The following is a 15,577-nucleotide window of genomic DNA, read 5'->3' as shown; positions in this document are numbered from 1 at the left end:
CAACGATAATCGTTACATATAAGTCTCGTTTCATAATTCTTGAGTTAGTAGTCTTGTTTTTACATATGTAGTTCATTGTTAACACACTTAATGATATATTTAAATATAATTTTATCATGTTAAATATAGTGTATCAATATCTTAATATGATACATATATATTTAGTAGACGTTATCATAACGATAATCGTTATATATATCATTTCGAGTTTCTTAACTTAGTAATCTCATTTCTTATGTATATCACACATTGATAATATACTTAGTGAGATACTTACTCATCATAATCTCATGTCAACTATATATATATGTCTATATATACCACAAAATGTAGTTTTTACAATTTTGTAACGTTCGTGAATCGCCGGTCAACTTGGGTGATCAATTGTCTATATGAAACTTATTTCATTTAATCAAGTCTTAACAAGTTTGATTGCTTAACATGTTGGAAACATTTAGTCATATAAATATCAATCTCAATTAATATATATAAACATGGAAAAGTTCGGGTCACTACATAACTTCACGTTCTCATACTCTACCATTCATATCTCACTTGTCAGCAACAGCTTCACACATGAACATTTTGAATTCCAAGAACATATGCCCTAATAATAGTTAACAACCGTATTTAAATACAATAGATTTCATTACCTCGCAACATTTTTGCATAAAAATAACCCGAAATTTTCAAAATTCCTTCACCCGATCTACATCGATCTTTTTCCTACTCGCAACCTCCGAAATATGAAAATTCTGTTACCAAAATTTTACACACACTATTTTACTGTGAGATCCTCTCGAAATTTTATATAATAAATTTATTTACTACCATTCATGCAAATTTTATAAATCGTATATGTTTCTATAATAAAGTAAATAAAATTTACCTTTACTTATTTTTGACTAGTACATATAAAATTATACTTTGACTTTTATAAATCAATTCTTTTATTCAAAAGATATTTTTACTTAAAATAGTACATGTTGTACATAACTCTAGTTTTACTAAGAATTTCATTCCTTTTTACATTATCACCTTAAACAACTCGAACTTCTATAAAGTTTTAATTGCTTGTTCATATAAAATTTTAGTGTTATTCTACACCACATATTAATCACAATTCCTCTCGTCCTCTGAAACTTATCATTAAGTTCATCAATCAAAACTCTCTGTTCTCATCAACTTTTCCCTTTTAAGGTGGACCGTTGAGAAGTATTTCACGGCTAACCACAACACCCTCGTAATCATCAATTCTGTGATTCAATATTTTGTGGCATGAGAAATCATTTTCGAAGATTCTCTCACCTAGTGTAAACTATTCATTATTGCCAATAATTCACGTTTTTTTTTCTCATCCACACTTAAACTTATAAGTGAGGATAAACCCTAGATCGACTCGCCGTCTGTGCGAGGGCGTCCCTCTCGTTAAGAGATCACACCTTTTTAAATAGTTCCCTTTTGGAAACGTAATATAAATTGTTTTAATCTATGATCCTCGCTATTCTCTCTGAAGGGGATACCTTAAACATTTAATACATTAATGTGTCTGCTCTTCCTTCATTGACTGCAACTAGGTGTCATCCTAGTCGAATTTCAACCTCTGTAACTGAAATCATAATCATATAGCTATATTTTGCAAATGTGCTTTCATAAATTCTTTCCAACAATAAGTTCACAGGTATTATAGTGTACTAAACGATCTCTTTTTCACTGTGACCATTCTGAGGGCATTTTAGTTATGGCTTACTTTGCATATAAGCCTGATTAGTTAGTGATTCTTCAGCTGGCATCTCGTCTCATTTATTCACATTAGACATCATGTCTATGGTTACCTTCTGGAATTAAAAATTTGTACAAACACATGCCATGCATCAAACTACATGGTCGTAATCTCCACGTACTCTTACCTATTTGTCTGCCATGGTATTATGGCATAAACACTCGAGGTTTTGAGCCTAGTAATGTTCATGCCGCATTTCATGCACCCAGCTTACTGAAAAGATTGTATGGAATCATCATCTCTTTTGAGGAAACCTAGTCAGATGACACTCTTGTTATTCCTTTGAATGCCCTTCGCATTGATAATAAAATGCACATCATAGAAGAGCCTGTAGAAGTTATGGATCGTAAGATTCAAATGCTTGAAACAGAACAATATTTTTGTATTAAAAATTCATTGGAATTCACGACATGGCTCCGAGTATACCTGGGAACGTGACGACCGAATGAAATGGAAAATATTCCCATCTCTCTCTTCTCAACCGCTGATGCATCCGAGAAGTCTACCTAAAACTTCGGGACGAAGTTTCCATTAACAGGGGGATACTATAACAACCCTCAAATTTTCATACTTGAAATGACTATTTAACCCCTAGGGTTTCTGCATGCTTATTAATATTGAAATTAATAAGTAATTACTCTACTTTAATACAACGTTGACCAGATATTAATTTTTAGTCGACACATTTTGTTAATTAAAGTTTATATTATTTTTATAATATACTTTAGTGAATATTACAAGTATTAAAAATTAATGAGTGACTACGTGTTAGTACATTTATACGTAAAACGATTATATTTCAATTAATCGTCTCGGTTTTCAATCCAACGATTATATATATTCGTGATTTCTAAATCCGAATTCTTTTATATGACATTCCTATTTCATTCGAAATAGTAAAATATTCCTATATTTTATTTCTTGAATAATTATTCATCTCGCGTATTATAAATCGTATCTCGCGTATTATAAATCGTGTAACGTTAATTTTGTTTCGAAACGCATTCGTTTAATCGTTCGGGCCAATGTATAAAATCAAAATTTGACGAGTGGGCCATTCCTAGCCCATTTGGCCGAACTCATTATGGGTGGCCATGGGTTGTTCATTTTCTTTTTAATTTAATTTAGCCCATTTGTAAATAAAGAGTTTAAGATTGAATCAACATTTAAATTGGTGATATAGTCAATTATGGATTATATTTCTAAAAAAAATAAATCTATTTTTACATCTAATTCGATCGACCCTTTTCCAAAGGGATACGCCAAAACCATTTAAATCTAATTTTATTGATAAAGTCAAATTATGTATGGATTTGTTTAAAAAAAATATTTATGTTGTTGTTTTGAAATCACGGTCGAAATCCCAAGTCCAAGACTAACTTTTTATTTTGATTGACAATACCTATATTTATCTATTTGTTTTAAAAAAAAAAATTAAATATAACCCCCCCCCCCCTCTAAACTCTCGGCCGACTCCCACAATATTTGGCCAAAATCCCTTTTGATTTTCATTACTTATTATTATTTTAAGTGATGGGATTATTTCTCTATAAAAAAAATAAACCTACAACTAATATTTTCTCTCATATTTTATTTTTTTTATTTTTTTTTTGCTACTTCCGACTTTCATCTTATCACCATCATCATCAAATATTCATCTCATCTCCATATTTGTTGATCTTTGTTCAAGATAATTAGTGTATTCATACTCCACTCGATCCGATCTTCATTTCTATATTGCTAGTTTTCTTGTTGGGTAATTTTCATAAACCCTAACCTTTTCAATTCTTATTATTTATATGTTATATTGATTGTATGTATAGTTATAGTACTTGTGGATAATTTTTATGGTGTTTGGATAATTAAAAACATGATTTTTGATGATTAAATAATTTGGACAGAAATATAAATATTTTTTTTGGGCACCTTGCCAATATTTTATGATGAAACTAACTTGCTCATTGTGATCCTCATGAAGAGTAGTGCAATTTACATATAAGATTTGCGTTAAACGGACGTATGAAACTCAAGTTATGAATTATTGAAGTTTATATAAATTTTATATATATACAAATAATCACAGCTGATGTAACCTTGAAAAACGTGACTGATCTGGACTGATTGGATATTACCATCATGTTGGGATTGATGTTGCGACTCAAAAATATATATATAAAGAACGTTAAAAACGGACGTACGGTTAAAAAGATACGATTAAAACAAGTTTTGGAATAAGTATATTTATACATACGAATCTGATCAGGTCACCTCGAGATGCGTACGACCCGATATCAAATTTCTGGGTTTACGAGTGTGTGTGTATCGAAAAATTAATAATTTTGGACTCTTTATTCATGTCGTTTGCAATTTTTATGAATTAGATATGATTTTTCAAAGTTTGTAAAAATAAATTTCTTTAAAGAATGCTGATTGAGAAAAAGAGTTTTTGTCGAAATCGTGTCGATCACCAAGGTCATTTAAACGCTGTAAAAATCGTCAAATAAATCATACAGTATCTTGATAGCAAGGGGAAGCTATTGGTTCTGCTCGTTTGTCAAACCGAGTCCCGAGCGTCGTTTTAAAAATTGTCAAAGTGGGTCTCCTGAGCACACTTGTACTTTTTCTGAAAAGCTGAAACGAAATTACTGAAATGTCAAAACGGCATCGGTTTCCACGAGTTGCTCAAATTGAGTTGGATCCTTAAAATTTTTTTGTAGTCTCTTTGTGGTAAAAACTAACACTTGGAATTGGCCGTTTTTCAAGTTAGGTCCCATTGATTTTTATAAAAATTCCCAAAGTGGACAGTTTAGGCATTTTTACAATATTTTTGAGTTTGTAATTTTTCTAAGTCATTAAATTACTAATACTAATATTATGATAATATGATTTTAAAATTAGTATAAATAAGTTTTAAAGATTTTTTTGAGTCTTGTTTACTTTCAACGCTGATCGTTGACTTTTGGGTTGACTTTTCGGTTGACTTTCTCATTTGACTTTTGTTTGACTTAAGTGGACTTTCTAAATAAAGAAACTTACTATAAAAAGAAACTTACCTAAAATAGAATATTTTTAAAAGAGGAAACTTACTAAAAATAAAAAGTAAACGTAATACTTATTCAAATCTTTTGTCACATAATTCCAAAGCCACTTCAAGCACTAGGACTATCATACAATGACATGACATAAGTTTGATATATTCAGACCTATCGTATTACTTAGGTTGGGGTCTAGACCACTCTTGATCTTCTTCATTCATGTACTCGTTATATCTTCAATGCACTCTAAGGTGAACTTTATAGCCCCACTTTTTAACTATCTTTATATACTTATTTTGAACTTTTGGGGTGAGACACATGCTTGCTTTCAAACTGTTTTACGCTTAGACACAAGTACATGAAAACTTTATTTTGATTAGTTCAAACTGTGCTATGACATGCTTTGTTTCATGCTTAATCCCTGCCATGATATCGTTAGTTGCTGGAATTTTGGCAAGCTTAATTGTTGTGGGTAGCGCTATTGAGAGTGACGTCTCTATCCGAATGACTGTTGGTCAATGGATACATAATAATGATTTAACGACACGAACGAATAAAGTGATCATGGCGTAACTTGTTTAGTTTCGATATCATACACCTCAGCACTACTAACGAACTGATTAAACTTTATAACTAAATCTTGTGGTCTAAAAACTTGGTTATTATTGATAAACCTATGTTGTTCACTCAACCTTTTGGTTGACACTTTAAGCATGTTTTGTCTCAGGTACATAGATATATTGCTTCCGTTGTAGAACTCTGCTGTTACTTAGAAGTCAAAACAAGCACTGGGGCCAGAGTAAACATTCGCGTCAATGGCGATTTTGGCGGGGTGTTACATTTCTCGGTAGTTTCTTGTATTATCTCCGGACCCGTAATCTGTCTATCCCCCACTTCACTCTAACAGATTGGAGACCTGCACTTTCTACCATAAAGTGCCTCAAACGGCGCCATTTCAATACTCGAATAGTAACTGTTGTTGTAGGAAAATTCTGCTAATGGTAGGTGTCGATCCCAACTGTTTTCGAAATCGATAACACATGCTCGTAGCATGTCTTCAAGGGTCTGTATCGTCCTTTCACTTTGCCCATCAGTTTGTGGATGATAAGCAGTACTCATGTCTAGACGAGTCCCCAATGCTTGTTGCAGTGTCTGCCAAAACCTTGAAACAAATCTGCCATCCCTATCAGAGATAATAGAGATTGGAATTCCATGTCTGGAGACAACTTCCTTTAAATATAGTCGCGCCAACTTCTCCATTTTATCATCTTCTCTCATTAGCAGAAAGTGAGCCGATTTGGTAAGACGATCGACTATTACCCAAATAGTATCATAACAACTTGCAGTCCTTGGAAATTTAGTAATGAAATCCATGGTAATGTTTTCCCATTTCCATTCTGGGATTTCAGGTTGTTGAAGTAGACCCGATGGTTTCTGATGTTCAGCTTTGACTTTAGAACACTTCAAACATTCTCCTACGTATTTAGCAATTTCGGCTTTCATACCCGACCACCAAAAGTGTTTCTTGAGATCTTTGTACATCTTCCCCGCTCCAGGATGTATTGAATATCTGGTTTTATGTGCTTCCTTAAGTACCTTTTCTCTCATATCTCCAAACTTTGGTACCCAAATTCTTTCAACCCTATACCGGGTTCCGTCTTCCCGAATATTAAGATGTTTCTCCGATCCTTTAGGTATTTCATTCTTCAACTTTCCTTCTTTTACAACTCCCTGCCGCGCCTCCTTTATTTGAGTAGTAAGGTTAGTACGAATAATTATATTCATAGCTTTTACCCGCATAGGTTCTCTGTCCTTTCTACTCAAAGCGTCGGCTACCACATTCGCCTTCCCCGGGTGGTAACGAATCTCAAAATATTAATCATTTAGCAATTCAATCCATCTACGCTGCCTCATGTTCAGTTGTTTCTGATTAAATATATGCTGGAGACTTTTGTGGTCGGTATATATGATACTTTTGACCCCATATAAGTAGTGTCTACAAGTCTTTAATGCAAAAACAACCGCGCCTAATTCCAAATCATGTGTCGTATAATTCTGCTCGTGAATCTTCAATTGTCTAGACGCATAACCAATTACCTTCGTTCGTTGCATTAATACACAACCGAGACCATGCTTTGAGGCGTCACAATATATCACAAAATTATCATTCCCTTCAGGCAATGATAATATAGGTGCCGTAGTTAACTTTTTCTTCAACAATTGAAACGCTTTCTCCTGCTCATCCTTCCATTCAAATTTCTTCCCTTTATGCGTTAATGAAGTCAAGAGTTTTGCTATTTTAGAAAAATCTTGGATGAATCTTCTTGTAGTAACCAGCTAGTCCTAAAAATTGGCGTATATGCTTCGGAGTTTTCGGGGTTTCCCATTTTTCAACGGTTACAATCTTTGTCGGATCCACCTGAATATCTTCTTTGTTCACTATGTGACCGAGAAATTGAACTTCTTCCAACCAAAATGCACACTTTGAAAACTTAGCGTACAGTTTTTCTTTCCTTAACAACTCTAGCACTTTTCTTAAATGTTCTTCGTGCTCTTGATCATTCTTTGAGTAGATAAGTATGTCATCGATGAAGACAATGACAAACTTGTCAAGATATGGCCCACACACTCGGTTCATGAGGTCCATGAACACAGCTGGTGCGTTAGTTAAACCAAACGGCATAACCATAAACTCATAATGACCATAACGCGTCCTAAAAGCAGTCTTCGGAATATCATCCTCCTTCACCCGCATTTGATGATATTCGGAACGTAAATCAATCTTCGAATAAACTGACGAACCTTGTAGTTGATCAAATAAGTCATCGATTCTCGGTAGTGGGTAACGGTTCTTTATGGTAAGTTTGTTCAACTCTCGGTAGTCGATACACAACCTGAATGTACCATCTTTCTTCTTGACAAACAAAACAGGGGCTCCCCACGGTGACGTGCTTGGTCGAATGAAACCTCGCTCTAAAAGTTCCTATAATTGGCTCTTGAGTTCCTTCATTTCGCTAGGTGCAAGTCTATATGGAGCAAGGGCTATTGGTGCAGCTCCTGGTACCAAGTCTATTTGAAATTCAATGGATCGGTGTGGAGGTAATCCCGGTAATTCTTTTGGAAATACGTCGGGAAACTCTTTTGCGATGGGAACATCATTGATGTTCTTTTCTTCAGTTTGTACTTTCTCGGCATGTGCTAGAACAGCATAGCAACCTTTTCTTATTAGTTTTTGCACCTTCAAATTACTAATAAGATTTAGCTTCGCGTTGCTCTTTTCTCCGTACACCATTAAGGGTTTTCCTTTTTCTCGTATGATGCGAATCGCATTTTTGTAACAAACGATCTCTGCTTTCACCTCTTTCAACCAGTCCATGTCGATTATCACATCAAAACTCCCTAACTCTACTGGTATCAAATCAATCTTAAATGTTTCGCTAACCAGTTTAATTTCTCGATTTCGACATATATTATCTGCTGAAATTGATTTACCGTTTACTAATTCGAGTAAAAATTTATTATTCAAAGGCGTCAATGGACAACTTAATTTGGCACAAAAATCTCTACTCATATAGCTCCTATCCGCACCCGAATCAAATAAAACATAAGCAGATTTATTGTCAATGAGAAACGTACCCGTAACAAGCTCCAGGTCTTCCTGCGCTTCTGCCGTATTAATATTGAAAACTCTTCCACAACTTTGCCCATATTTTTCTCTGGGTTCGGGCAATTACTCCTAATGTGGCCCGGTTTTCCACATCCATAACAAACAAAGGCGGCATTACTTGTTCTAACATTATCTGTTCTTTTATTTCTGTTATTCATTGGGCCGTAGACCTCACACTTTCTCGAACCATGGCCAGTTCTTTTACACTTGGTGCAAAATGTCATGCAGAACTCATTCGGGTGGTATTCTTCAAACCTTTGGCATGGATTTTTCTGATTATTATTGTTATAGGAATTGTTGTTGTTGCGGTTGTTATTGATGTTGGGACGATTGTTGTGGTGGTTATTGTTGTTAGGATGGTTGTTGTAGTTATTGTTGGAACGATTGTTGTTGCGTTTGTTGTTGCGATAATTGGTGCGATTGAAGTTGTGATTGTTGTGTTGATTGTTAAAATTGTGACCCTTGTCACTGGTTTCTTCCCACTTTCTTTTGATTTGTTTCGTGTTGGCTTCTTTGGCCGTCTGCTCTTTAACTCTTTCCTCAATCTAATTTATGAGTTTATGAGCCATTCGACTCGCCTTTTGTATGGAAGCGGGCTCGTGTGAACTTACATCTTCTTGGATCTTTTCTGGTAACCCTTTTACAAATGCGTCGATTTTCTCCTCTTCATCTTCGAACGCTCTCGGACACAATAAGAACAACTCCGTGAATTGTCATTCGTATGTGGTAATATTGAATCCTTGTGTTCGTAATCCCTTAAGCTCTACTTTTAGCTTGTTGACCTCGCTTCTGGGACGATACTGCTCAGTCATCAGATGTTTGAATGCTGACCACGGTAGTGCGTACGCAGCATCTTGTCCCACTTGTTCTAGATAGGTATTCCACCATGTTAATGCAGTACCTGTGAAGGTATGCGTAGCGTACTTTACTTTGTCTTCTTCAATACACTTACTTATGGAAAACACCGATTCAACCTTTTCGGTCCACCGTTTCAATCCGATTGGACCCTCGGTTCCATCGAATTCCAGAGGTTTACAGGCAATGAATTCTTTGTAAGAACATCCTACACAATTTCTTGTGGCGTTATTTGCATTGCTAGATTCAGAGTTATTATTGTTATTTTGCCTGTACTGCGGCTATGTTTGCTGCAAGGAAAACACGGAAGTCTTCCTCGTTCATGTTCAAATTCCGACGAGTCGTCGGTGCCATTTCCTTCAAAAATAGCCCAAAAGAAATAAGTTAATCATATAGAATATTAAGAGTAGTCAATAGGATTTCGTAGCATAATATGAACTCATTTATAAAAGCTTTTTCTTCATATTAGCGTTTTATAGTTTTAATTCGGGTAGTACCTACCCGTTAAGTTCATAGTTAGTAGCTAATATACCATTCAACTACTACAATTCTATATGAAAAACTGATTGTAATAATATTTCGCATTCAAACTTTTATACAAAAATTTACAAACTTACAATACCGCTATTATACATATAGCATGAAATATAGCACACAATCACTATGATACAAAATAGTTGTGACAACAATCCTAGTTAATACGCAAGTTGTTCAACAAAGGCAATAAAAACACGTAATTCATAAGTCCAGAAACAAGTCATTTATTCTGGTTTTACTAAGACTAGTTCTCATCCTTGGTCTTGTGGAAAATAACCGTCATGACCGTTGGCTAGGCAACATGTTGTAACGTCGTCAAAAGGACGAGGGTTTCGTAATGCCCAACAGCCCCATAATAATCTAAAAACCTTGTTTCTCACCCCCAACTACTGAATCCGTCACTTGTGAGAATGTTTTATTTAACAGTCGTAATCCGATGTTCTTTTTCTTACTTTGGTGAGAAGCGAACATCACTAACCCGTAAGCATAACATGCTTTTTTATGTTGCATGTTAGAAGCTGTTTCTAACTCACGAAGTCCTAGGTTGGGATATGTTGAGTCAAAATAGGTTCTCAACCCGTAGCGTAAAATTGCATTTGGGTTCTCCGCATTTAACGCTTTAAAGAAAACACGGCGTAACTTACGGTCTCCCTAATGTGATATACCCCATCTTTCAAATGAAAGCCTTTTATAAACTAAGGCATGCCTGGAACGTTCATCAAATGTTCTACACACTAATTTCACCGTAAATAATTATGTCGACGAATTTTGACCGACTTTATACAAGATTTCATCAATCATGTCCCCGGATAGGTCTTCTAAAATTTTTGGTTGTTTATCCTTAACATCCATTTTTTTTTATACTGTAAAAATAGACGAGAGTTAGATTCGTAAAAGATAATTATCAAATAATACAAGTAATTTTCACATACAACAAGAAAAATACAAGCACACTTATTTTACACCTCATGATTATAACTCTTTATTCTGACTCACTAGTTTCTTCTTCTTCGGACCTGTTTCGTTTTGCAAATTTTCTAGGGATATATGATGTTCCTCTAATACGAGCCGTTGTTTTCACAAATGGTTTAGAAAAACCTGGTGGCTTAGAGGTTCCCGGGTTATTGTTACAACTTAAGAAATACGGGTGTTGACGATACATATAAAATTCATCGATGTTGGAATCAGATTTCTCTATTTTGATGCCCTTTCCCTTATTATTTTCTTTTGCTTTTTCAAATTGGGTCGAGGTAATTCCTATAACATCATCGGAATCCTCATTGGGGTCCGATTCATCGAAAAATTGGTAATCTTCCCAATATTTTGCTTCCTCGACGGAAACACCATTGACCATTATTAAATTTGGTCCATTGGTAGAGGATTTTATTTTATTTATCAGTTTTTTTGTGGTTCCTAATATTTCCTCCTCCGGAACCTCTTCTTCCGGTTCCTCTTCTTCCGGTTCCTCCTCTTCCGGTTCCTCTTCTTCCGGTTCCTCTTCGAAAATTTGTGAATCTTCCCAAAATATATTCGACTCTTCATTATTATTGGGTGAGTCAATGGGATTTGTACTAGAGGTAGACATCTATCACACAATATCAAACACGTTAAGAGATTAATATATCACATAATATTTACATGTTAATAATATATAGTTTCCAACAAAAACTGTTAAGCAATCGTTTTTAAAGAAAACACGGTCGAAGTCTAGACTCACTAATGCATCCTAACAAACTCGGTTAGACACACACTAATGCAATTTCTGGTTCTCTAAGACCAACGCTCGGATACCAACTGAAATGTCCCGTTCATATTGATTATAAACGTTCCATATTAATTGATTTCGTCGCGAGGTTTTGACCTCTATATGAGACATTTTTCAAAGACTGCATTCATTTTTAAAACAACCATAACCTTTATTTTATCGATAAAGGTTTAAAAAGCATTACGTAGATTATCAAATAATGATAATCTAAAATATACCGTTTACACACGACCATTACATAATGGTTTACAATAAGAATATATTACATCAAAATAAGTTTCTTGAATGCAGTTTTTACACAATATCATACAAGCATGGACTCCAAACCTTGTCCTTATTTTAGTATGCAACAGCGAAAGCTCTTGATAATCACCTGAGAATAAACATGCTTATAACGTCAACAAAAATGTTGGTGAGTTATAGGTTTAACCTATATATTATCAAATCATAATAATAGACCACAAGATTTCATTTTTATAACATATCTCATATCAGGCAATACATTAACAAGATGCATATAGAATATCCCCATCATTTCGGGACACCCATCGGACATGATAAACTCGAAGTACTAAAGCATTCCAAATTCCAGAATGGGGGTTGTTAGTTCCCGTAAATCTACCTTTAGGATTCGCGTCAATTAGGGGCCAGTTCCCTAATTCGTAGGCTACCAAGCTAAAAAGGGCATATTCGGTTTAATAATTCAACCATAGAATGTTGTTTCGATTACTTGTGTCTATTTCGTAAAACATTTATAAAACTGCATGTATTCTCATCCCAAAAATATTAGATTTTAAAAGTGGGACTATAAATCACTTTCACAGATTTTTACTTTGTCGGAAATAAGACTTGGCCACTGGTCGATTCACGAACCTATAACAAATATGTACATATATATCAAAGTATGTTCAAAATATATTTACAACATTTTTTTATTACGTTTTAATGATTTGAGTTTGTTAAGTCAGCAGTTCTCGTTAGTAACCTACAACTAGTTGTCCACATTTAAATGTACAGAAATAAAGCAATATATATTATCTCAAATCATTCCACGACCCAGTGTCTACAAGTCTCAGACTCGATCACAACTCAAAGTATATATATTATTTTGGAATCAACCTCAACCCTGTATAGCTAACTCAAACATTACTACATATAGAGTGTCTATGGTTGTTCCAAAATATATATATAGATGGGTCGATATGATATGTCAAAACCTTGTATACATGTCTATGGTATCCCAAGATTTCATAATATGTATAATACAATATAAATTAGTTAGGATATGTTTAGTTTAGATTTGTTACAAAATTTTCGTAGCTAAAACTAGCAAATTTATCCAATTTTGTTTTACCCGTCATTTCTTCGTTTCAAATCCGTTTTGAGTGATTCAAGTTGCTATGGTTTCATATTGAACTTAAGTTTATGAATCTAAACAGAAAAAGTATAAGTTTTTAGTCGGAAATTCAGGTTACAAGTCAATATTATAAGAGGTAGTCATTTTAAGTCGAAAGAACGACGTCTTGATGACCATTTTGAAAAACATACTTTCACTTTGAGTTTAACCATGATTTTTGGATATAGTTTCATGTTCATAAGAAAAATCATTTTCCCAGAAGAACAAATTTTAAATCAAAGTTTATCATAGTTTTTAGTTAACTAACCCAAAATAGCCCGCGGTGTTACTACGACGGCGTATGTCCGATTTTACGGTGTTTTTCGTGTTTCCAGGTTTTAAATCATTAAGTTAGCATATCATATAGATATATAACATGTGTTTAGTTGATTTTAAAAGTCAATTTAGAATGATTAACTTTGTTTGCAAACAAGTTTAGAATTAACTAAACTATGTTCTAGTGATTACATGTTCAAATCTTCGAATACGATAGTTATATATATATATATATATATATATATATATATATATATATATATATATATATATATATATATATATATATATATATATATGATTCGAATGATATTATGAACATCATTACTACCTTATGTTTAGTAGGTAAACCTACTGGAAGTGAAAAGAAATGATCTAGCTTCAAAGGATCCTTGGATGGCTTGAAAGTTCTTGAAGTAGAATCATGACACGAAAACAAGTTCAAGTAAGATTTTTACTCGAATTAAGATAGTTTATAGTTATAGAAATCGAATCAAAGTTTGAATATGAATATTAGATTGAATTAGGATGTTAACCTACTGTAAATAACAGAGAGTTCTTGATTTTAGATGATTACTTGGAATGGATTAGAAAGCTTGGAAGTAAACTTGCAAACTTGAAAATATTCTTGATTTTATGAAACTAGAACTTATAGAATTTATGAAGAACACTTAGAACTTGAAGATAGAACTTGAGAGAGATCAATTAGATGAAGAAAATTAAAGAATGAAAGTGTTTGTAGGTGTTTTTGGTCGTTGGTATATGGATTAGATATAAAGGATGTGTAAGTTTGTTTTTTTGTAAATAATTCATGAATGATTTATCATACTTTTGTAATTTTGTGTAATCATTCATGCTAGTTGCCAAATGATGGTTCCCATATGTTTAGGTGACTCATTAAGGCTGATAAGAGCTGATCATTGAAGTGTATATACCAATAGTAAATACATCTAGAAGCTGGGTATTGTACGAGTACGAATACGGGTGCATACGAGTAGAATTGTTGATGAAAATGAACGAGAATGTAATTGTAAACATTTTTGTTAAGTAGAAGTACTTTGATAGTGTCATGAAGTCTTTCAAAAGTGTATTAATACATCTTAATACACTACATGTATATACATTTTAACTGAGTCGTTAAGTCACCGTTAGTCGTTACATGTAAGTGTTGTTTTGAAACCTTTAGGTTAACGATCTTGTTAAATGTAATTAATTCATTGTTATTATACTTAAATGAGATGTTAAATTGTTATGTTAATAAGATAACATGGTGTATGAATATATCTTAATATCATATATGTATATATTAAAATACTATTACAACGATAATCGTTACATATATATATTGTTTCGAAATCCTTAAGTTAGTAGTCTAATCTTACTTGTATAGTTCATTGTTAATACACTCAATGATATACTTAATTATCATTTTATCATGTTAAATATAGTATATCAATAACTTATTACAATACATATTTATTTAGTAAGACGTTATTATAACGATAATCGTTATGTATATCATTTCGAGCTTTATAATTCAATATTCTCATTTTTATGTATATCACACATTGTTAATATACCTAGTGAGATTCTTACATAACATAATCTGATGTTAACCATATATATGTCCATATATATAACATCATGTTGTTTTTACAAGTTTTAACGTTCGTGAATCGCCGGTCAACTTGGGTGGTCAATTATCTACATGAAACTCATAACAAATAATCAAGTCTTAACAAGTTTGATTGTTTAACATGTTGGAAACATTTAATCATATTAATATTAGATATCATTTAATATATATAATTATGGAAAAGTTCGGGTCACTACAGTAAATATATTTGTTGTTTTTTTTTTTGAAAAACATAATGACATTAAATAGATGCAAAGATCAACAAATACAACCGATATAAAAGTTAACAAAAACTTTGAGCCCTAGTCAACAAACAACCTAAAGAAACGAAACCACAACATGATGAAAACGTGTTTGTCTAACAATTAAAATGTGACTAAAGCCATAACACTTGGAAACCTAAGTATCTGCTAAAGTAAACCATTCTCACGGGCTCAAAAGCCAACGAATAGAACACTGGAGGCCTCCAAGTTTGCAGAAATCAGATAATAACATAGAGACGAGCAGGAGAACATCAGGCACCAGAAAACACTAGCAGCCATAAACCACCTCAAGCCATAGCACACGGAGATCTCCAATAGAGAGATCGTTCGCCTGGTACAACTCAAGAGACGAAACCATGTAGGA

This window comes from Rutidosis leptorrhynchoides, chromosome 3 (assembly GCF_046630445.1).
Source record: "Rutidosis leptorrhynchoides isolate AG116_Rl617_1_P2 chromosome 3, CSIRO_AGI_Rlap_v1, whole genome shotgun sequence".
Taxonomy (NCBI): Eukaryota; Viridiplantae; Streptophyta; class Magnoliopsida; order Asterales; family Asteraceae; genus Rutidosis; species Rutidosis leptorrhynchoides.
Note: the sequence above shows the minus strand (reverse complement) of the source record.